At 41.7% G+C, this 25,860-nt stretch overlaps 1 long non-coding RNA gene across 1 annotated transcript in view; it reads left to right on the plus strand.

The window, feature by feature from the left end:
• The first annotated feature begins 2,726 nt into the window (after nt 1-2,726).
• LOC122945994 overlaps nt 2,727-25,860 on the plus strand; it is a 370,970-nt gene continuing 347,836 nt past the window's right edge. The window contains exon 1 of the long non-coding RNA XR_006391195.1: nt 2,727-2,961. This is a non-coding gene — a long non-coding RNA (uncharacterized LOC122945994). The remainder of the gene's footprint in view (nt 2,962-25,860) is intronic.

Genomic DNA, 25,860 nt, shown 5'->3' on the forward strand with positions numbered 1-25,860 from the left:
CTCCTAGCAACCATGCGTGAAAATCGCACCGCATCCGCACTTGCTTGCGGATGCTTGCGATTTTCACGCAGCCCCATTCACTTCTATGGGGCCTGCGTTGCGTGAAAAATGCTGAATATAGAGCATGCTGCAATTTTTATGCAACGCACAAGTGATGCGTGAAAATCACAGCTCATGTGCACAGCCCCATATAAATGAATGGGTCCGGATTCAGTGCGGGTAAGGTAGGGGGATAAACACTCTGGTAATAAGGTGGTTAAAAAAGTATACCCTACAGTGCAGTGTGTTATTACATGGGCTGTTTGTCTCTGCTATCATCCATTTATTCGTAGCCATATACAGTATTTCACTTTGACATTACTAATGCTGTTTAAGACTTGAAAATGTTTAGATATAGTCCTAGGAGGCATCAGTGTTATATACGACTTTTAGACCCCTTTCACACGGGCGAAAATTCCGTGCGGGTGCAATGCGTGAGGTGAACGCATTGCACCTGCACTGAATCTGGACACGTTCATTTCTATGGGGCTGTGCACATGAGCAGTGATTTTCCCGCATCACTTGTGTGTTGCGTGAAAATCGCAGCATGCTCTATATTGTGCGTTTTTCATGCAACGCAGGCCCCATAGAAGTGAATGGGGCTGCGTGAAAATCACAAGCATCCACAAGCAAGTGTGGATATGGTGCGATTTTCACGCATGGTTGCTAGGTGACGATCGGAACAGGGACCCGATCTTTATTATTTTCCCTTATAACATGGTTATAAGGGAAAATAATAGCATTCTTAATACAGTATGCTAAGTAAATTAGGGATGGAGGTGTTAAAAAATTATTTAGCTCACCTCATTTACTTGTTCGCACAGCCCGGCTTGTCTTCTTTCTTCTTCTTTGAGGACCTGGGAGGAAAAGGACCTTTGGTGATGTCACTGCACTCATCACATGGTCCGTCACATGGTCCATCACACGGTCCATCACCATGGTGCCATGGTGATGGGACATGTGATGGCTCCACACTCATCACATGGTCCATCACCATGGTGATGGGCCATGTGATGAGCGCAGTGATGTCACCAAAGGTCCTTTTTCTCCCAGGTCCTCAAAGAAGAAGAATGAAGACGAGCCGGGCTTCACGAACAAGTGGATGAGGTGAGTTTAATTATTTATTTACTTTTGTAACTCCTCCATCCCTAATTTACTATGCATTCTGTATTAAGAATGCTATTATTAACATGGTTATAAGGAAAAATAATAAAGATCGTGTCCCCATCCCGATCATCACCTAGCAACCTAGCACTTGCTAGCGGAAGCTTGCGATTTTTCACGCAGCCCCATTCACTTCTATGGGGCCTGTGTTGCGTGAAAAACACACACGAAACGCACAAGTGATGCGTGAAAATCACCGCTCATGTGAACAGCCCCATAGGAATGAATGGGTCCGGATTCAGTGCGGGTGCAATGCGTTCACCTTACGCATTGCCCCCGCGCGGAATTCTCGCCCGTGTGAAAGGGGCCTTAGAGTTAATGGTCACTTTTGATTTGTACCAAACTTATTAGGACTGAATCAAATCAGTCCCACAAAACAAATTTTGGGAAATTTGCTCACCTTTAAAAATATAGGATATTATTTTGCCTTTTTGTTTTTGTCGATGTCCAAGTGTCACAGATTGTGTGTCAAAAGAATTCCTTAGTAAATATGATTTGTTCTGGAAAATGCAGACTGAAATAATATAAATAATAATAATAATAATAATAAGGGCTCATTCACATGACCGTATGAATGAGTTCCCATCCGTTCCACAATATTGCGAAATGGGTGCGGACCCATTCTTTTCAATGGGGCCACAAAAGGTGCTGAGTCGACATCCGTAGTGCCGTTCCGCAGCCTTACAATAAAATATCGAGCATGTCCTATTCTTCCAAGAGGCGGCATTTTCTATAAAAGCGGCGCAAATTGCGAACCGCGCACGGGCCGGTATCCGTGTTCTGTGTATCCACTAAACACTACAGTCGTGTGAATGTAGCCTAATAATAATAATAATAATGTATGTTAATAGTAATTTGTATGTTTATCAAATTGTTTCGAGATAGAAATACATGACATTTGTTTATATCACTGTGTATAAATATTTACATGTTTATATTTGTACATTGTCTTCTTTTTGTTTACTGTGTTTGGGCGCCTTTTCCATCTATCTTTTCCCATCTGAAACAATACAGCCTTATTAGACTGAGTTTTCCGGGAAGTGTCGTCCAGAAATCGTCTTGGATGTGTTAGGTCTTCTACTATTATTAATGTAAGCGCTGTGCACCACCATAGCTGTAACTCACTTGGCTGTCAGGACCGGTTTTGGACTCTACCCAAGCCAACCCTGAGTCTAGGAATCGCCTTAGGTTCACAGCTAGCTAGTTGTAAAAATATGTGGAAACAGAGGGAAAACTGGCATTAATATTTATCACAATTGATTGCAGACAAACACAGTGGGGCAGAGCTGGCTTGGCTGCAGCTGTGTAAATGCTGGAGTTTGTGTCAGAGGAGGGTAAGGTCTACCTGGGCTGGTGGTGGCATGTGTGCTGGGCAGCACTTGGTGAGAGCATTTCTGCAGCAGCTGTTAGCAGGAGGTGGCACTTTGGTCTGGTTGGCACTAGGAATGCTGTAGCCCCCTACAGTTTTCTGCTGCTTGCAAAGGAAGCCTCTCTCTCCCCTTAAAATGAGAATTTCACAATAGAGCAGAGGTTGCTTAAGTGAATGGGGAGATGATGAGATCCTGGTATTTGTCTGTGCAGGATGCAGGATTACAGGCTGGGCTGTTCTCTCAGGGATTACAGTCTGCACTGTGTTAGAAGAAGCACGGGAAGCTTTGGAAGAAACTCACCAATTGACTCCATTCACAGACAGGATCAAGGGGCAGGAGTGATGAATGGATGAATGTCTCATTCACTTTCTAGATGTCTGCAGAACAGGTAAGAATGGCTTTCCTGGAAACACTGAGCTTTTCATCCATAGGAAAAGAGTGCAGCTATCAAAGCTAACTGCAGCAGCTCTAAAGGGTGCACCACTGCCAGGAACAGTGTGTGGGGGGCATTCTGCTGGGCAGCCCATTATAGCAGCTTACCTACTGGCACCGGCTTTACCTGGACCATAGGACATCATTCCAGCAGATCACACACTAGGTTGTGAATCCTGCACCTGACCCATTGTCTACAATCATCTTATTGGAAGTTTTACTGTATGTCAGTGCGATGTGCATGTATCCATTTATTCTGCTACTATGTCATTATGTAGATGCAGCAGTGCTGAACGAGTTGTGTGTGTCAGGTAGCAGGCTTGGTTTGTAATGTGGTACTTCTGGTGCTGCTGTAAAGATGTTATCTGCTGGTTTTCAAGAAGATCTTTCTCATTTCTCAGAACTGAGCATATCTGTCTATCTGTCTGTCTGTCTGTCCATCTGCCTATCTATCTGTCTGTCCTTCTGTCTATCTATCCATCCGATTATCTATCGATCTATCTGTCTGTCTGTCTATCTAGTATCTATCTGTCTGTATATCTATCTGTCTGTCTGTATATCTATCTGTCTGTCTGTCCGTCTGTCTATCTATCTATCTAATTAGTATCTATCTATCCATTCATCATCTATCCATCTGTCCGCCCGTCTTTCTATCCATCCATCCGATTATCCATCTATCTATCTAGTATCTATCTATCTGTCTGTCCGTCTGTCCGTCTGTCTGTCTATCTATCTATCTAGTATCTATCTGTCTATCTATCTAATTAGTATCTATCTATCCATTCATCATCTATCTATCTGTCCGTCCATCTATCTATCTATCCATCCATCCGATTATCTATCTATCCATCCATCCGATTATCTATCTATCCATCCATCCATCCGATTATCTATCTATCACTATCATCTTATCTATCACAATCATCTATCTTTATCCTGTAATCTGTCCAGTAAACTATCTATTTATCTATCTATCTCATTATCTATATCTATCTGTCTATCATTTATCTTTCTGTCTTGAATTTACCCGCACATGTTCTTGAATGAATACACACATGTTAATTTATGTTGCCCCTTGGGTAACATATTCTGCACCAGCCTGGGAGCGTATTGTTCTAGTTCCCTGATGTCAGATGGTACAGAATGTACAGATGTAGCAGAGTTGAAAGTGTCATTTCATTCTTTGAGGCAGCATTGTTTGTGCTAGGTACTGTTGTAACCGACTTACCTGCAGTCCTGTGACACAGATAAGACTTGGTGATGTCAGGGTAAGCTGTGCCAAATGACAAACTCATGTGATGCACCTGACAAGCTCGGTACTGCTACATTTGTCATTGCGCTCCTATAGAGCTAGAGGCTGTCACTGCTGTACCCTGCCTGTAGTGTAGTCTGCAGCTACTACTGCTGATCACTGATGGAACTGTTAATGCTGCAGCGCAATGTGTCAATAGACCTGATATATGAGAGGGGACCTTGTCTGAGACCGATGCCAAGAGGACAGACTTGTCATAAAACACACTGTAAAATGACTGGGACATAGCAATCCAGAGCAGGGATTGTCTGTGCAGATGTAAATGTCTCACTTCCATCTCCTATAAAGATCTAATATAGGTCTCACTTTCTGAAATACGGACCCGAAATACAGTCCCCTGCCAATTAACGTCTGCACTGTACCTGTCTGCCTCGGCGCTGCGCAGCAGTGTCAGTAGAGGGAGTCGGATGCTTTTCTGCTGCTCATACTGTAGGTAATGGAAGTGATTCTGCGGATGTTGGCTTATTGCAGCACACAGAAGAGATAATTGTTTTACAGAGATGGCTATTCCCTAACAGCAGAACTCCGCAGGTAAGAAAGAAAAAATCCTACCCCATACCTGTAGAGCAGCGCAGGAATACCACCACTAAACCGAAGAGGGCACTAGTGAGAGCCTGCATCATTTAATTAGAAATCTCTATATCCTCCAACACTTGGTACTAACTTCCCATCTATGAAAAATATACATGCTGCAGCAGGTCTTTCTGGGGACCCCCTCTATCCACTAAAGCAGGCATCCTCAAACTGCAGCCCTCCAGCTGTTGCAAAACTACAACTCCCAGCATGCCCGAACAGCCTACAGGTATCAGCCTACAGCAGGGCATGGTGGGAGTTGCAGTTTTACAACAGCTGGAGGGCCACAGTTTGAGAATGCCTGCCCCAAAGGAAATAAATAATAAAAACTATACAAAATTAGTAGCGCCGCATCCATAACCTACCGGGCTTACCCGCATGGTAAATGCCATAATAAAATGAAGTCAGAACAGCAGTTTTTTGTCCATCCTGGCTTTCAAAAATTGAATAAAAAGCAATCAAAAAGTCATATACACCCCCCAAAATGGTACTAATGAAAACCATGAGTTGTCTCGCAAAAAACACACCCTCATACGGAAATAGAAAATACACACTATAAGCTATACACATCGGGGGGGGGGGGGGGGAGCATTTATCCTTTGGTGTCAAAAAGTTACAAAGTTTGGTACACGGCTGCACGGTAGAGATGAGAGCGGTTCTTCAAAATTCGGTTCGGTTACCTCGCCGAATTTTACAAAAAAATTTGCTTTGCAGCGAATTACTTTCCGTCATTGAACCCCTAAGCGGCCGCATTTATTACTGACCGCAGCATCTGAGATCAATGAGGTAAGTATGATTTTTTTTTTTTTATGTTTTACTGCCATTTCAGTCGAAATCAATTAGTTACCAGGAAGCACGAGGAAATTCAGCTTCATGATGAATTAAATTTTTCCTGAAATTCGTTAACTTCAATTCGCTGAACACTGCTGCAGGCTATGGTTGTGCAAAATGGTGTGACTTTTATGGAGTTTACATCTCTGCTCGCCACTTTTCCAAAAATGTAGGAGCTGTGCAAGGGCAGCTATAGCCAGCCTGACACATTTGATATAATCTATGACAATAAAGTGGAGTGGATTATAGCAGGAAATCTACATCTACGTCTCTGCTGGTGTCAATTTCTGTTCAGACGCATGGACCTGAACAGTAATTATTATCTTAGGCTACTTTCACACTAGCGGGCAGCCTTCTCCGGCAGGCTGTTCCGGCGGGTGAACAGCCTGCCTCAGTTCGTGCTGCCGCTAGTGCACACGTGCCGCCAGTGGTCCGCTCCGACTCCATTGACTATAATGGGGGCGGGCCGGAGTTCCGGCGGCACCACGACAAACATGGTGAGAGGTGGCCGAAATAAAACTGCGACAAGGTAGTTATCAGTAACAAACGTACACGGGCTACTGGAGTGTCCAATCGTTGGTATAAACTAGAGATGAGCGAATCGAATCCCACAAAGTGGAATTCGATCCGAATTTCAGGATAAATTCAATTTGCCTAGAAGCCGAATTTCCTTGTGTCAGTTGATTTAACCTGAAATAGTATAAAAAACTAAAGAAATCAAACTTACCTCTTCGATTTGCTCGCGACGGGCTTGAAGATCTCCGCCGAATTTGGCCTAGACCTTCATGCAAGATGACGGCGGCCAGCCTGTCACGAGCAAATGGAGGAGGTAAGTTTGCTAAAAAAAAAAAATGTATTGTTAATTTTACACCCGGATGCCGCGATCATGTATGAAAGCGGCATCTGAGGGGTACAATGACAGGGGCAGTGTTATCGCAGCTCCCTGTCATTGCACCCGCTGCTTACAAAAAAAATTGCTTTGTGACAAAGTAATTCGTCACAAAGCAAAATTTTTGGTGAAATTTGTCGAATCGAACTTTTAAGAAATTCGCTCATCTCTAGTATGAACGATCCACCAGCAACATCTCAAACAAAACACCCGGATTAAGCACCTTTTTAAAAAAAAATATCATAAGTGTTTATTTTCAGCTGACAGTGGCCGAAAATTTTCATCCACAGAGATAAAATTTTTAGTGGACAGAAGTTTGTCTCCGGCTTTCACATAATTTTAAAATGATGGATGGATTGGTCAACACTAGTGTTGAGCAAATCAAATTTGGATTTTGATCCGCATGAACCATGCGGTTCATGGTAACAAATCAATTTTTCTTGAAATGTAAAAAAAAAATACTTACCTTATCCATTTGCTCGCGGGAGGCCATTGTGGCCATATTGATTGAAGAAACCGTGATAAATCACGCCATCACGCCACCAAATGATATTTTGCTTGGTTTCTTCAATCAAGATGGCTGCAACAGCATTTCCACAAGTTAACAGATGAATCATCTGTGTTGGTCCCATGTTCATATGTGCCCGCATTGCTGAGAAAAATTATGTTTTAATATATGCAAATGAGCCTCTGGAGCAACGGGGGTGTTGCCGTTACACCTAGAGGCTACGCTTTCTCTGCAACTGCTGTGCCCCCCTGTCTGCACTCTGATTGACAGGGTCAGGTGTGATAATGTTTACACTACCTGACCCTGTCAATCAAAGTGCAGAGGACGTGACAGTTGCAGAGAGAGCTGAGCTTCCAGGTGTAATGACAACGCCCCTGTTGCTCCTAGAGGCTCATTTGCATATATTAAAACATCATTTTTCTCAGCAATGCGGGCACATATGAACATGGGACCAACACAGATGTCTTCAGCTGCCAAGTGGGGTGGGGGGCCCTTAGTAAGTTTAGCAAAGGGGTCATATGATAACTGTGTACACTAGTGTTGAGCACGAATATTCGAAAAGCAAATTTTTATCTCGAATATCGCCACTTCGAGAATTCGTGAATATTTAGAATATATTGCTATATATACGTTATATTGAATATTCGTAATTTTTTCCATCTGAACACATGATTCCTCCCTGCTTCTTGCTTGTGGGCCAATGAGTCATTGGCCCACAAGCAACTTAAGCAGGGAGGAATCATGACTTTAAATGGGAAAAAATGACGAATATTCTAAAATACGAATATAGAGCAATATATTCTATAGTGCTCTATATTCGTTTTTGACCCACGCCTGTATTGATCGCGTAATATTCGCATATTTCGAGTAAAAAAAAAAAAGAATGTAGAATATAACGAATATTAGAATTCGCGAATAATGAACGAATATTCTACAAAATATATGCGAAATATCATTAATTCGAATAGGACCCCTGCCGCTCATCACTAGTTTACACCCTTGGACGGACGGAATTTCTAACTAAATATCTAAGTAAGATAAAGATTTATCTGTCTATCAGTTTCTAGACATTCGACGTGATGGAAACTGCAGAAAGCAATGAGTAGAATTTCCTACAAAGCCAAGTGAGAAGATACTGGATAAAATACATATTTATTGCAGAGGAAATAAAAGCAGCGTAATGACGCAGCTGGTTTTCTATGGACAGCGTGTTATTTATCCCAGAGACAGGCGGCGATGCCAGGACTGACAGCATCATGAAGAGGTTTTTTAATTTGCCTGCAGTAAAGATTCCTGTTTAATACGTCTCGCTGGCAAAACGTTCCGTGCATTCTAAGAGAACAATGATCCGGTCACTTATCTAGAGCTCAGGTCCCTAATAAATATATTTTCAGATTTTTTTCAGTAGAGTTTACATAAGAATGGGGCAAAACAACTAAATATGCAGAGAATGATGGCGTGTGAAGAGATATTGCTAAAAGGAATCTGTCAGCAGTTTTATGGTGTCCTAACTAAAGCCATATTCACACATCAGGGTTTTGGTCAGTGATTTCCATCAGTTTTTGTGAGCCCAAGCCAGGGTTGCAGAATCAACAGACATAGGGCTTGTTCACACGACCGTTGCCCCTCCGTGCCCGTGGGGCTGCCACGTCCGCAATGCACTGACACCGGCCGTGGGGCTACCGCATGCAGATAGCGATCCGTCCATTCCGCAAAAAGATAGAGCAAGTTCTATCTTTTTGCGGTGCGGAGGCATGGAACGGAACCCACAAAAGCACTCGGTAGTGCTTCCGTAGGGTTCCGTTCCATTCCGCACCGCATCCCTGGATTTGCGGACCTATTCAAGTGAATGGGTCCGCATCCGTGATGCGGAATGCACACGGCCGGTGCCCTGTGTATTGCAGACCCGCCGTATGTGGGCCGCAATACGGCAATGGAGGGGCAACGGTTGTGTGAACAAGCCCATATAGTGTAAGGGAAAGATCTGCACCTGTTCTGTGGTTAGAGCCGCACCTGGTTTGGGCCCAAAATCACTGACCGAACACTGACAGTGTGAATAAGGCATAAGGGTAACATAGACTAGTGATAGACCTCTTAGCAAAATGCTGGTTAACTTCCTTTAATTGATTTAGCTGTTTTGCTCAAATCTGGTATGGAACAGCTCCAGCACATGCCGATGAGTTCTGATATTCATGAGCTCTGGATTTTCTCCACCACCCCCCCCCCCCCCCCCCCACGGCTAATTCAGTTGCAAAGAAAAGTGTCAATCATCAGCAGGACTGGTTGGCTTGCGCGAGAGCTGTTAGAACCTAGGAGCATAAAACTGGTGACAAATTCCTTTTAAAGGGCATCTGTCAGCAGTATTGTACCTATGAAACTGGCTGACCTGTTACATGTGCACTTGGCAGCTGAAGACATCTGTGTTGGTCCCATGTTCATATGTGTCCACATTGCTGAGAAAAATGATGTTTTAATATAAGCAAATGAGCCTCTAGGCGCAAAGGGGGCGTTGCCTTTACACCTAGAGGCTCAGCTTCCCCTGTAGAGGCTCAGCTTCCCCTTCAACTGCTGCACCTGCTACAATTTGGTTGACAGGGCCAGGTGTGATGTTTTCACCCCCTGGCCCTGTCAATCAAAGTGCAGAGGGCGTGGCAGTTGTACAGAAAGAAAAATCTCTAGGTGTAATGGCAACTCTCCCCCCCCCCCCCCCGTTGCTCCTAGAAGCTCATTTGCATATATTAAAAACATAATTTTTCTCAGAAATGTAGGCAGATATAAACATGGGACCAACACAGTCCTTTAACGTGTACAGTCAGGTCCATAAATAATGGGACATTGACACAATTCCAAAATTTTTGGCTCTATACATGACCTTAATGGATTTGAAATGAAACAAACAAGATGTGCTTTAACTGCAGACTGTCCACTTTAATTTAAGGGTATTTACATCCAAATCATGTGAACGGTGTAGGAATTGCAACAGTTTACATATGTGCCTCCCACTTGTTAAGGGACCAAGAGTAATGGGACAATTGGCTTCTCCGCTGTTCCATGGTCAGGTGTCTGTTATTCCCTCATTATCCCAATTACAATGCGCAGATAAAAGGTCCAGAGTTAATTTCAAGTGTGCTATTTGCATTTGGAATCTATTGCTGTCAACTCTCAAGATGAGATCCAAAGAGCTGTCACTATCAGTGAAGCAAGCCATCATTAGGCTGAAAAAACGAAACAAACCCATCAGAGAGATAGAAAAACATAAGACGTGGCCAAAACAACTGTTTGGAACATTCTTAAAAAGAAGCAACACACCGGTGAGCTGAGCAACACCAAAAGACCACGGAAAACAACTGTGATGGATGACCGAAGAATTCTTTCCCTGGTGAAAAAAAACACCCTTCACAACAGTTGGCCAGATCAAGAACACTCTCCAGGAGTTAGGTGTATGTGTGTCAAAGTCAACAATCAAGAAAAGACTTCACCAGAGTGAAATACAGAGGGTTCACCACAAGATGCAAACCATTGGTGAGCCTAAAAAACAGCCTTCACAGTTCGGGAACAACATCCTATGGACAGATGAGACCAAGATTAACTTGTACCAGAGTGATGGGAAGAGAAGAGTATGGAGAAGGAAAGGAACTGCTCATGATTCTAAGCATACCACCTCATCAGTGAAGCATGGTGGTGGTAGTGTCATGGCGTGGGCATGTATGGCTGCCAATGAAACTGGTTTTCTTGTATTTATTGATGATGTGACTGCTGTCAAAAGCAGCAGGATGAATTCTGACGTGTTACGGGCAATATTATCTGCTCATATTCAGCCAAATGCTTCAGAACTCATTGGACGGCGCTTCACAGTGCAAATGGACAATGACCCAATGCATACTGCAAAAGCAACCAAAGAGTTTTATAAGTGAAAGAAGTGGAATGTTATGCAATGGCCAAGTCAATCACCTGACCTGAATCCGATTGAATTTCACCTGCTGAAGACAAAACTGAAGGAAAAATGCCCCAAAAACAAGCAGGAACTAAAGACAGTTGCAGTAGAGGCCTGGCAGAGCATCACCAGGGATGAAACCCAGCGTCTGGTCATGTCTATGCATTCCAGACTTCAGGCTGTAATTGACTGCAAAGGATTTGCAACCAAGTATTAAAAAGTGAAAGTTTGATTTATGATTATTATTCTGTCCCATTACTTTTGGTCCCTTAACAAGTCACCCGATTTGGATGTGAATACCCTCAAATTAAAGCTGACAGTCCATAAATATTGCAGTCTGCAGTTAAAGCACATCTTGTTAGTTTCATTTCAAATCCATTGTGGTGGTGTATAGAGCCAGAAATGTTAGAATTGTGTTGATGTCCCAATATTTATGGACCTGACTGCATATATAATTATTTTATTATTCCGATACATTTAGAACCAAATTTGAAGCAACTTTGAGAAAGAGTAATGATTTTTCCATTATCTTATGCCTACAGCTCCTATACCAACCTATAAGTCTCCATGTTTACAGACTACAAGCAAACATTAGCTGTGTCTGGTATTCCAGCTTAGCTTTCCTCACTTGAAAGGGATTGTCACACGTTGATGACTCTTTTTCCAAGGTCTAATTAGGGCACATGGACATCTTATGGCCCTCCTCGTACATGGACATCTTATGGCCCTCCTCTATGAGCCGCAAGGAAAATTTGCTCCGACTATGTCTTCTAACAGACTTGAGCCATTGGATGGCCGTTCATCTGGCTTTCTGTCAGAATCAGCAGTTTGCTGGGAGCCAGACTTCTGGCGATCATCTGATTGCCTAGGAAGCTTCATTTTAACATAGTAACATAGTAACATAGTAACATAGTACATAGGGCCGAAAAAAGACATTTGTCCATCCAGTTCGGCCTGTCATCCCGCAAGTTGATCCAGAGGAAGACCCCTCTCTAGTAGCTATAGCCTGTAATATTATTAAGCTCCAGAAATACATCCAGGCCCCTCTTGAATTCCTTTATTGTACTCACCATCACCACCTCCTCAGGCAGAGAGCTCCATAGTCTCACTGCTCTTACCGTAAAGAATCCTCTTCTATGTTTGTGTACAAACCTTCTTTCCTCCAGACGCAGAGGATGTCCCCTCGTCACAGTCACAGTCCTGGGGATAAATAGCTGATGGGATAGATCTCTGTACTGACCCTTGATATATTTATACATATTAATTAGATCTCCCCTCAGTCGTCTTTTTTCTAAAGTGAATAACCCTAATTTTGATAATCTTTCAGGGTACTGTAGTTGCCCCATTCCAGTTATTACTTTAGTTGCCCTCCTCTGGACCTTCTCCAGCTCTGCTATGTCTGCCTTGTCTACAGGAGCCCAGAACTGTACACAGTACTCCATGTGTGGTCTGACTAGCGATTTGTAAAGTGGTAGGACTATGTTCTTATCACGGGAATCTATGCCCCTTCTGATGCAACCCATTATCTTGTTGGCCTTGGCAGCAGCTGCCTGACACTGGTTTTTGCAGCTTAGTTTGCTGTTTATTAAAATTCCTAGATCCTTTTCCATGTCAGTGTTACCGAGTGTTTTACCATTTAGTATGTACGGTTGACTTGCATTTTTCCTTCCCATGTGCATAACTTTACATTTATCAGTGTTAAACCCCATCTGCCACTTATCTGCCCAAGCCTCCAGTCTATCCAGATCCCACTGTAGTAGTATACTGTCCTCATCAGTGTAAATTACTTTACACAGTTTAGTGTCATCTGCGAAAATTGATACTTTACTATGCAAGCCTTCTACAAGATCATTAATAAATATATTGAAGAGAATAGGGCCCAATACTGACCCCTGAGGTACCCCACTAGTGACAGTGACCCAATCTGCGTGTGTACCGTTAATAACCACCCTCTGTTTTCTATCACTGAGCCAGTTACTTACCCACATACAGATGTTTTCTCCCAGTCCGAGCATTCTCATTTTATATACTAACCTTTTATGTGGTACAGTGTCAAATGCTTTGGAGAAGTCCAGATATACGACATCCATTGATTCGCCGCTGTCAAGTCTAGAACTTACCTCCTCATAGAAACTGATTAAATTAGTCTGACATGACCGATCCCTCACGAAGCCATGCTGATATGGCGTTATTTGCTTATTTCTGTTGAGATGCTCTAATATAGCATCTCTCAGAAAACCTTCAAACAGTTTACCCACAACAGATGTTAAACTTACCGGCCTATAGTTTCCAGGGTCTGTTTTTGGCCCCTTTTTGAATATTGGCACCACATATGCCATGCGCCAATCCTGTGGGACATTCCCTGTCAGTATAGAGTCTGCAAATATCAGAAATAAGGGTCTGGCTATGACATTACTTAATTCCTTTAGGATACGGGGGTGTATGTCATCCGGTCCTGGCGATTTGTCTATTTTAATCTTTTCAAGTCGCTGTTGTACTTCTTCCTGGGTCAGACAGGACACTTTTAATGGGGAATTTATTTTTGCATTCTGCATGTCATCTGACAATTTATTTTCCTCAGTGAATACATTGGAGAAAAAAATATTTAACAGCTTTGCTTTCTCCTCATCGCTCTCTGCGACTTCCCCCTCATTACTCTTTAAAGGGCCGACACCTTCAGATTTATACTTTTTAACATTTATATAATTGAAGAACATTTTAGGGTTAGTTTTACTCTCTTTGGCAATTAATCTCTCGGTCTCTAGTTTGGCCGCTTTTATTTGTTTTTTACATGTTCTATTTTTTTCCTTATAGTTTATCAGTGCTTCCGTGCTCCCCTCCTGTTTCAGTGAATGATATGCTTTCTTTTTGTCATTTATTGCTTTTGTTACAGTTCTATTTATCCACATTGGTTTCTTTTTATTCCTTAACCTTTTATTTCCATATGGTATGTACCTCTCACAATGAGATTTTAGGATGTTTTTAAAGATATCCCATTTTGTGGCTGTATTTTTATTTTTGAGGACTTTGTCCCAGTTAGTTTGGCCTATGGCCTCTCTTAGTTGGCTAACTTTAGCTTTTTTGAAGTTTGGTATTTTTGTTCCTCCCTGTAGAAACGCTCTTTTGAATGATAATTGGAAGGTTATTACTTTGTGGTCACTATTTCCCAGGTGTCCCCCAACCTGCACGTCTGTTGTTCTGTCCGGCCTATTGGTTAATACTAAGTCCAGTATGGCCGTCCCTCTAGTCGGGTCCTGAACCAGTTGGGAGAGGTAATTGTCTTTGGTTAGTGCCAAGAACCTGTTTCCTTTATGAGATATACAAGTTTCAGTTTCCCAGTCTGTATCTGGGTAGTTGAAGTCCCCCATAATAACCACCTCATTATGATTTGCCGCATCGTCTATCTCGTTTAGTAATAGATTTTCTGTGGACTCTGGTATATTAGGTGGTTTATAGTAAACTCCTATTAGTAATTTATTGTTGTTTTTAGCTCCATGTATCTCTACCCACAGTGACTCCACATGTTCATGTCCCTCATTTATATCTTCGCGGAGTGTGGGCTTTAGACCGGACTTTACATAAAGGCAGACCCCTCCTCCTCTCCGGTTTTGACGATCCTATCTAAACAGACTGTAACCCTGCACATTAACTGCCCAGTCATAGCTATCATCCAGCCATGTCTCAGTTATTCCCACTATGTCATAGTTCTCCTCACACATCACTAATTCCAGTTCACCAGTTTTATTAGTCAGGCTTCTGGCATTAGTATACATACATTTGAGAGGTTTATGTATATTTTTTACCCTACACCTTTCCTTCTGAACTGTTCTAGTCCCTCCTTCCATTCCTCCCCCAGTCCCATTACTTTGCCCCCGGTCTCTATCTGCACTATCTTCCCGTCCTATAACGTAATTACCCTCCCCCAGTCCCTAGTTTAAACACTCCTCCAACCTTCTAGCCATCTTTCTCCCCAGCACAGCTGCCCCTTCCCCATTGAGGTGCAGCCCGTCCCTACGATAGAGCCTGTAGCCGATAGAAAAATCGGCCCAGTTCTCCAGGAACCCAAACCCCTCCTTCCTGCACCAGTTCTTGAGCCACTTGATCCATTTTGAAAGGATTTGTCTCTGATGATGAGCATGAGCTTAGCTATAGCCATAGCAGACATACAGTAGCACATGCTATGGGGTCCAGAGGTTGGGGAAGGTTCTTTCAGGAGCAAAAACATTGTACCTTTTTGTGGGGATTAACAATAAACTTAATTTTTTTCCTAATGTGGATTTTCTGATATGATACTATTATAAATATATTTAATTATTGCTCCTTATGCTGCTGTTTTAATTTTCTGACACTGGGGGGTAGGAGCCCCATCCTATTTTGCTATGGAGCCCTATGAATGATAGACACGTTTCTACTGATGAGACAACCATTTCCATCGAGCCAAGCTGCACACAGGACACAGTCCATGGAACAAAGCTTCTTTATGGAGTTTTTTTTATAATATGGAGTTTGAGGGTGAAATACTGAAGGAAGAACAGTAAGAGAGGTGGAAATGAGTAGCACTTGTCAGTGTGGACCATGAATGAATGGTGGTATTATAGGAACCATCTCAACTTCTACACAGGAGGTAAAATATCATTTTAATTGTATCACCAGCAGAAGAGCTGGATACGGCATGTCCGGAGGCTCATTTTTCATGTATGTTTAAGCAGGATAATAACCACTTACCTCTTCATGTGCTATTTGATGAATCCTTACATCCTTACCCTTCCAGCGATGCTTAGGAAGACTGGTCTACATTTACAATGTATTTTAGGAAGAGTTTCCTTCTAAGCTTCCTTATGTAGTGCAGTAACTGACCATACACCCCAAGGTATCATTAAGAGCAATTAGAACAAGTCAGGTCAAATACATAATAAAAACTGCCAGCAGCGGGTCAAGGTTAATGTTTTTTATGAATAATTATGGTAATAAAGATGCAGCTCGAGGAAAGATAGCGATGGAATCATTGAAATGATAAAGCAGAGCCGACAATAAGCGAGCTCTTTGGGATTGCTTGGATTTCTGCATTGATTACTAGTATAAAGGGGTCTGCATGTTATCTAAGTCTACACTTAGGGTAGGTCCGCGTTAACGTCCCTAATTCCATTATAGAGTTCCATTATAACAGAGTTATCACAGAATTTAAGGACGGAAGGAAAAATGGAACCCTTTAAGAGGCATTCCGTCTTAATCCATTTCTATGTGCACAAATAACACTTCCGTTTTGTTCAGTTATGCATGACGGAAAAAATAGTCCTGTCGACTTTTGCATTCCGTCCTTAAATTCTGTTATAACCCTGTTATAACGGAACACTATAACGGAACTATGGCCGCTAATGTGAACACAACCTTTACAAACTTTTTACAGTTCATGTCTCTAAGGGCTTTGCGGTCCGCAAAAACGGATCCGCAAAAAATACACCCATCTCATGCTATTGATCTAGATGTAGACTTTCCTAAAACATATTTCCTTCACAAAAATTTGCATGAAAGATGCTACATTATCAGATATTTCTTCATCTTTTTGGCGCTGCGCAAATAACATTCGCTCATTTATTTTGTATGGATTTTAATTAATATAAATTTGAATCCTGATCAATTTCACACATCAACCTTTATGCAGATGCCACTAGCAGTGTAATTAGAGATCATAAACTGGTGAGGAACCCAACACCAGGCATGATAAACGCGATGGCAGCTCTCCAGATATCATGCTTCTATTGTTCAGGAGATATGGATTGTAATTAATGAGCGCACTTTTGTTACATTTGCCATGAATTGTAATGAAGGTCTGTTTATCTGTCGGATTCCACTCCGGCCCGTTTATCGGCACAGGGCTTACATATAGCACTGCCATTAAGGTGAATTAGAAGCCTGGCTTATTTTATGAATATTTTAACATTCTGTGTTTGTGGTGCAGTGGCTCGCCTCACTGACAATACACAATAAACTATGTCGTTACTTTAGCTCTGAAATTGATGCGATGCCACCTTACCGACTCTTGCATTTTATTGCCGGAAGCTCTAGCAGATAGAAAAGAATTTTGCGGGGACATTATTTGATGCTTAAAGTGTTTCTATGGATTTTCTTCTTCCATGTAATGTTTATTTTTTTGACAATATTTTTCTGCAGTACTACTGTATACTGCAATTAAAGGAGACCCCCCAGCACCATTTAAAGCTGCAGTGTTCTTAAAAATGTGAAAAAATGTTAAGTGTCCCAAATCTTTTTATTTATTTATAATTTTTTTGTTAGTCAATGTTGCTGGCCAATTGAGAGAATTCCTGCATCTGTGCTCAGGTACCTCAGTGCTGTCACAGGAACCCTGGGGCTCACAACAAATTAATCAGAGTTTGGCCTCATGCACACGAAATTTGCATGTTTCCGTGTCTGTTCCGATAGGATGCGGACCCATTCATTTTAAAGGGTCCGCAAAAAATGCGGACAGCATGTCTGTTCCGTAGCCCCACAAAAAAATAGAACATGTCCTTTTTTTGTCCATTTTAGGCATTGTTACAGTGGATCCACAAAAAAAAAAAAAAAAAAAACGGATGGCAAAACACATATGGTTGTGTGCATGTAGCCTTTAAGGCCTCTTTCACACGACCATTTTTTCCATTTATGGGGCGTTTTTTTCGTTCCGTATACGGAACCATTCATTTCAATGGTTTCGCAAAAAAAACGGAATGTACTCCGTATGCATTCCATTTCCGTTTTTCCGTTCCATTGAAAGCTAGAACATGTCCTATTATTGCCCGCAAATCACGTTCCATGGCTCCATTCAAGTCAGTGGGTCCACAAAAAGAACGGAATACATACGGAAACGCATCCGTATGTCTTCCGTATCCATTCCATTTTGCGGAACCATCTATTGAAAATGTTATGCCCAGCCCTATTTTACTGTATATGCCATACGGAAAAACGGAAAAGAAAAAACGGAACAGAAACAGAAACACAACGGAAACAAAAAACGGAACAACGGATCTGTAAAAAAACGGAACCACAAAACACTGAAAAAGCCATACGGTCATGTGAAAGAGGCCTAAGGGCTCATGCACGTGAACATGCGTTGTTTTGCGGTCTGCATAACAAGAATGCCGCCCGTGTACATTCTTAAATTTGCGGAACGGAATGGGCGGCCATTATAGAAATACCTATTCTTGTCTGCAAAATGGACAAGGATAGGACATGTTCTATTTTTTTTATGGAGTGCTGTCCGTATCTTTTGCGGCCCCATTAAAGTTAATAGGTCCGCCTCCATGCGGCTCGGATGCGGAACCAAACCACGTTTTTGTGCATGAGCCCTAACACTGTTGACCCCTAAAAAGAAACCCCTCTTGAAGGTACTGTTTCTCCTCCTGCAGACTGTCAGCTGACAGAGAGACGCTTACAGGCAGTGATCTTTGGGAAATAGTAGGAAAACTAGGTCTCCTCCAGAAGGAAGAAAACTATGGGCAGAATTTATCATAAGGGTGGCTAGTTTGCCAAAATTTTAGCCAAATTTATCAAACAACACATGATCTTTGATTAATTTTGGGCATGTTTAAATGTAACATTTTTGTCTAGATAAGTAACATATTTTCACTCTATAAGATGCATTTTTTCCCCCCCAAAAAAGTGGGAGATAAAGGTCAGTGTGTCTTATAGGGTGAATACTAATGAGCGCTTCCATTATTGAAGTGCTCATTAGTAGAGTAGGAGAGGGGAGCGGTGAATACAGTTCTCCCTGTGCTGGCTGTACTCTCTGCTCCCTGGTCTTCACATCTGCTGTCACCTGCACACTGCATGAGGATGTGAAATACTCCTTATGCTACATTGACAAGTACTTAAAGGGAATGTGTCATGACGATGTATGGATGATGACATGTTAACAATGATGTTCTTGTATATTCTGGAAGATTCAACATAATGTAAATAAAGAGCTTTAAATGGGTTGTCCGCGTGTTTAATATTGATGACCTAGCCTCAGGATAAGTCTTCAATACCTGATAGGTAGGGGTCCAATAGATGGCAAGCTGCCAATCAGCTTTTTGACGAAGCCATAAAGCTCTGGCGAAAGCCGCAACCTCCTCATAGCTACCCAAGCACAGCTCTGTCCTGGTATTGCGGCTCTTGAATGGGACTGATCAGCCCCTAGGACATGTGACCAATGAACATGAAATCATAATGAATGTCACGGCCTCTTCATACAGTGGATCCACAGGGGTGCCAAGAGTTGGGTACTAGTGATGAGCGTCAGGGGTCATATTCAAATTTTTTGATATTTCATGAATATTTTGTAGAATTTTCACAAATTTGAATATTCTTTATATTCTACATTCTTTTTTTGTACTCGAAAAAGGGCAAGGTAATGATCACGTAATATGCGAATATTACGCGATCAATACAGGCGTGGGTCAAAAACGAATATAGAGCACTATAGAATAACGAGCTATATATTTGTTTTTTAGAATATTCGTCATTTTTTTCCATCTGAAATCATGATTCCTCTCTGCTTAAGTTGCTTGTGGGCCAATGACTCATTGGCCCACCAGCAAGAAGCAGGGAGGAATCATGTGTTAAGATGGAAAAAATGCTGAATATTCGAAAAACTAATATATAGCGCTATATTCGATATATTCACAAAAGCTTGAACTGCCGATATTTGCGATTAAAATTCGTAATTCGAATATTCGCGCTCAACACTATCGGGTACACCATCACACGCCACACTTATATATCCAGTGAAGCGAACTGTACTGGCTTAGTGTCAGTGCAGTTAATCAGGAGAGCATTGCATTTAGATACAGCATTCAAAGTTCTTATATTGCATGTTGCAGAATCTCCCAGAATGTAGAAGAACACTGCAGTTTGGGGGCTTAATGTTTCCTGACAGGTACCCTTTCAGTAAATGTATCACATTAGATGAGATATGGGATGCTGACGTTTCTTGTTATGTTCGCGTCATCATAAGCAGGTTCTTTGGGTTAGTGGCACCTTTGAAACATGGGGTCACTGGAGCAGAGATCTTTATACATTGATCTTCTTAATACTGTTACATCTTAAAGCAGTAGCTGGGTTGGAGCAATATACAGTATATACTAATCATAAAAAATGGGCAGGATCCTCTCTCAATATCTATAATCGCTGGCAGTCTTTTAAAAGAGTCCAAGTTCCTCAATATAAAATGTAAATAGGTGTGTCTAGCGCTCTTCTGTTATATTACACAATAAAACAGATATTCGGAGCCAAATCTTTCCGAAGAAGCCAACTGTAATCAAATAGTAAACTAATGATTCACTATGATCACCAATCTTCACGTGTTTGTTTTGTGAACTTCTACAGAAGTTTCACTGTATATTCTGATACTGTCACTATAAGGCCTCATGCACACGACCGTTGTTGTGTTCCATGTCCGTTGTTCCGTTTTCCGTGATTTTCTTCGGACCCATTGACTTTCAATGGGTCAGTTGAAAACTCGGATAATGCACCGTTTGTCATTCGCATCCGTGATCCGTGTTTCCAGTCCGTCAAAAAAAGATGACCTGTCCTATTTTTTTCACGGACAACGAATACTAATGAGACCCGGACCCATGACTGCAGTATCGCCAGTACTGCCCTGAATGTATCCTGATGGTTCTAATGAGGAAGTGTCATGAGAGGTAAACCCAGCACTGAAAAAACACGGAGGCACACAAGATTGTCATCCGCGTCTGTTTTTTTCCTATCATTTGCAAGGCAAACTTGTATTTTTTTTACTTTCCTTCATGTCTGGTGATCCTCCAAAAATCAAGGAAGACACACGGAAACAAAAACGGAAACGGATCACGGAACAACGGAACCCCGTTTTGAGGACCATGAAAAAATACTGTTGTGTACATGAGGCCTAATCCCAATCCCTACCTAGGAGGAAAGCAGCAAACACATACATTTGGAAACCCCTTGTATATCGGTTTCTCCATTATACATCACATATTAAAAGGATTGATCAGGCAGTTTATATTAATCCTCAGGATAGCTCAGCGATATCAGATCGGCAGGGGTCCGAAACCAGGCACCTCCACGATCAGTTTGAAGAGGAAGCTAAGCTCCATGTGAGTGCTACTTCCTCTTCATTACATTGCCCATTGTCTCAGAAGTGAGTGTAATTACAAGTACTCGCACCATTCACTTGTAATTACACTGGAAGGAAAATGACGTGCAGTGTAATGAAGAGGAACCAGCACTCGCATGGAGCACTGCCTCCTTTTCAAACAGCTGATCGGCATTGGGTGTCGGGTGTCGGACACCCATCAATCTGAATTAGTTGAGCTATCCTGCAGGTCAGTACAGCAGGTCCGTACAGGTCAAACGATGGATAATAAACACATGGGGATTGGTGACTATACTGAATCATTATTTTACTATTGATCCCCACTGATCGGATATTGATGACCGAGCCTGAGGATAGGTCATTAATATAAAACCACTGCACAATCCCTGCAACGCCTTCAAGAGATAATAGCGCAACATTAACTGACCTTTTACGTTCTTCGATCACTTTGTCTTCAGTGCTGGGTTTACCTCTCATGACACTTCCTCATTAGAACCATCAGGATACATTCAGGGCAGTACTGGCGATACTGCAGTCATGGGTCCGGGCCCACTAAGGATCTGTGACGTTGTCAGTCGTATTAGTATTCGTTTCAGTGCAGTGAATACTAATGAAGGTGTGTGGCCCTTTCCTTCACCATGGATTGGTGTAGGGGCCCTCTCCCAACACACAGATGTTTACAAAAGAAATCATTTTAGAGTTCTTTGTTTGGAATTGAACTCCAGACTTTCAGCACAGCACGCGGCAAGTTTACCACTACACTATAGAACCACACAGTTAGGCCTCCTGCACACGACTTTATTTTTTTTCCATTTCTGTTCCATTTTTTGGCATTCCGTTTGCGGTCCGTATGTGGAACTATTCACTTCAATGGGTCCTAAAAAACAACGGACGGTACTCCATATGTATTCCGTTTCTGTATGTCCGTATTTCCGTTCCGTTCAAAGAAATAACATGTACTGTTATTGCCCGGAAATCACGTTCCGTGGCTCCATTCAAGTCAATGATTCCGCAAAAAATGGATCACAAAACGGAAACCAAACGTATAAAAGGAATGGCAAAACAGAACAGAAGCGGAACGGAAATGGAAACACTACTGAAGCAAATAAAATGGAAAAACTGATCCATTTAAAACGGACTGCAAAACCATATACGGTCGTGTGCAGGAGGACTTATAGTGATTTTCTGTGCTTAAAAAGCACCATTACTATTTCCTTCACAGGCATACTATTAAATAAATATTATTACTGTTTAGTAGCTTTTTAGGCAGTTTTACTTTCCAGCCTTTCTTTAACAGCAAAATAAAAGCTGGAAAGTAAAAGTTATGTTTTTCTATAAAGTTAATGTTACTAAAAAAAGTAATGGACAAAAAAACATTGCAATAAAAGCATTTTTGCAATAAACTTACTATTAAATATCACAAAACAGTATTCGGTATCCCTGTAATCATAATAACATGTACAGTACTGTATAGCAAACACATTATTTATCATGATCGGTAAACAGTGTAAATAAAAATGTCAGCATTGTTTTTTTTCCCCTGAATTTCACCATTAATAAAAGTTAATAGAAATTAAAATCTTACTTATTGGATGGCAAAATGGCCTGACACAAAAAAAAGTTATGGTTGTTATGTGCATTACATTCTTCTTCAATATGGGGGCCTCATTCTGGAGATAAGAGTAGGTCCCAGTGGTGGGACCCACACATATCTGATATTAATGGCATATCCTAGAGACCTTTAACCCCTTCCAGACCAGGCTATTTACCCCCTTCCTGACCAGGCCTAATTTTGCAAATCTGACATGTGTCAATTTATGTGGTAATAACTTTGGAAAGCTTTTACTTATCCAAGCCATTCAGAAATTGTTTTCTCGTGACACATTGTACTTCATGTTAATGGTAAATTTAAGTCAATATGTTTTACCTTTATTTATAAAAAAAATCCAAAAGTTAACAAAAATTAGAAAAAAATTCACTTCTAAATTTGAATATCTCTGGTTTAAAGACAGATAGTGATGTCTCATAAAATATTCATTAATTAACATTATATGTCTACTTTATGTTGGCATCATTTTGGTAATGTAATTTTATTATTTTAGGACGTTAGAAGGTTTAGATTTTAGAAGCAAGAAGTTAACTTTTTTAAGGACCAGTTCAGTTCTGAAGTCACTTTGTGGGGCTTACTTAATAGAACCAACCCATAAATGACCCCATTTTAGAAACTACACCCCTCAAACTATTCAAAACTGGTTTCAGAAATGTTGTTAACCCTTTAGGCATTCCATAGGAATTAAAGAAAAATAGAGGTGAAATTTCAAAATGTCACTTTTTTTCAGATTTTCAATTTTAATAATTTATTTCTTGGAACACAGCAAGGGTTAACAACAAAACAAACCTTAAAGGGAGTCTGTCACCTACCTGACCGGTTTCAAACAGGTGACATTGTTCAGTGGGGCACAAAGACATGACACAGATGTTACCCGTGGTTAGTTCTGATGCTTCAAATCGCCCAAAAAGTCATTTTTATCATATGCTAATGAGCGGTCGCAAGTGCCCAGGGGCGGAGAGTTTTCGGGAAAGTGCCCAAGTTCCTCCACCTCACTCGCGCCTAACTCCGCACCTCAGTAAGCTCAGGCCAGCCCTGTGGCTCTGTGACATCATATTTCCCTGTAGGCTGTTCGTGCATCACTGCCGGGCCCGGGCATGCACACTGTTCTGCCCACTGTGGTAAGAGGCACAGAGATATGCAGTGCGCATGCGCCAATTTCACGCCAGTTACTGGTGCATGCGCACTCTATATACCTGTCCCTCTGCCCACAGTGGGCAGAACACTGACGGGGCCCGACAGTGATGCGCGAAAAGCCTATAGGGAAATATGATGTCACAGAGCCACAGGGCTGGCTTGAGCTTACTGAGGGGCTGAGTTGGACGCGAGTGAGGCGGAGGAACTTGGGCACTTTCCCGAAAACTCTCCGCCCCTGGGCACTTGCAACGTCTCATTAGCATATGATAAAAATGACTTTTTGGGCGATTTGAAGCATCAGAAGAACTAACCACGGGTAACATCTGTGTCAGGTCTTTGTGCCCCACTGAACAATGTCACCTGTTTGAAACCGGTCCGGTAGGTGACAGACTTCCTTTAATATTTATTACCCTAATTCTTTGGGCACATGACAAGGCACAGAAGGCAAGGAGCGATATATGGTTTTTGGAGCGCAAATTTTGCTGGAATGGTCTTTGGGCACCATGTTGCATTTAAAGAGACCCTGAGGTTCCCCCACAGTCATAACCCCCAAAAATGGAACACATTTTGTAAACTACACTACCCAAGGAATTTTTAAGTGGTGTAGCGAGCACTTCACTCAACAGGTGTTTCATAGAATGTTTAATACTTGGGTGTGAAAATACAAGAAAATTGTGCTTTAGGCCCAAACTTTCTTTTTCACAAAATATAACAGGAGAATATCCCTGCACAATTTGCTACCTACTTTCTCCTGAATACAGTAACACTCCAACTGTGGTCGTAAACTGTTATTTGGGGATGCGCCAGGGTTCAGAAGCGAGGGAGCAGCATCTGGATTTTCTAACATGGAATTTTCTGTCACGGTTTTTAAGAGTGATAATTTTTTTCATTTTTTGTTGAATGAGCTGTGTGAGGGCTTATTTTGTGTGGGACAAGCTGTAGTTTTTTTTGCACCATGGAGGTATATTTAGCTTTTTGGTTGCCTTTAATCTCATTTTTTGGGAGATGAAGTCACAAAAAAAACAATTTGGTGTCATTTATTTTTTATTTTTTATATTGTTTACTTCATGGGGTAGATCATGTGATATTTTTATAGATCCGGTTATTATAGACGCAATAATACCAGTATATTACTGTCACACCGGTGACAGGTTTTAGAAGGTCTGAAAGATTATCTGCACATTAGTGATCTGACAGCCTCTTTTAGTTTTGGTTTCATTTTGTTTGTGTGTTGCTTGTAGGTCCACACCTCCTGTTCAGGGGTGGATCATGTGACCTTTACCTCCCCCTATTTAGTCTGACTTTACCCATCACATGCCTATAAGGCTGCCCTCGCTCCTAATGTTTTAGAGGGTTAGCTCAGCAGCAGACCCTCACCCATAATGTTTTATAGTGTCACTGGCAGGCCCTCGCCCATAATGTTTTAGAGGGTCAGCTCAGCAGCAGGCCCTTACCCCTAATGTTTTAGATGGTCAGATCAGCAGAAGACCCTCACCCCTAATGTTTCATCATAGGGTTTTACGCTCTATGGTACTGTATCTGAATAAGTCCACATGCAAATTACCTATGTGTAGTATTTCAAATCTCAGTTTCCAGATGTCAAGGCACTAAGTATAGCCGCATATCCTATCAGAAGAGATGGAGACTTAGTTAATATAGCGTACATGTGTCACTTAGGCAATGATACATACTTGAGACATTGATGGAATATCACTTGGATATGTCATCAATGTTTTATAGGTGCAGGCCTCACCTCGGAGACTCCCTCCAGTCTCCAAAATGGGACCCCAAAGTGATGGAGAGCACACCGCTCATGGACAGTGTGCTCTCCATTTATCGCAATAGAAGTTCCAAAAATAGCAGATCAAAAAGTGCTAGGCTATTTTCGGAGGTCCCATAACGGTGAATGAGGAACACACCATGCAAACTCAGCTAATGCTTCATTCACTGC

Source organism: Bufo gargarizans, chromosome 9, assembly GCF_014858855.1.
Source record: "Bufo gargarizans isolate SCDJY-AF-19 chromosome 9, ASM1485885v1, whole genome shotgun sequence".
In the NCBI taxonomy this organism is placed as follows: domain Eukaryota; kingdom Metazoa; phylum Chordata; class Amphibia; order Anura; family Bufonidae; genus Bufo; species Bufo gargarizans.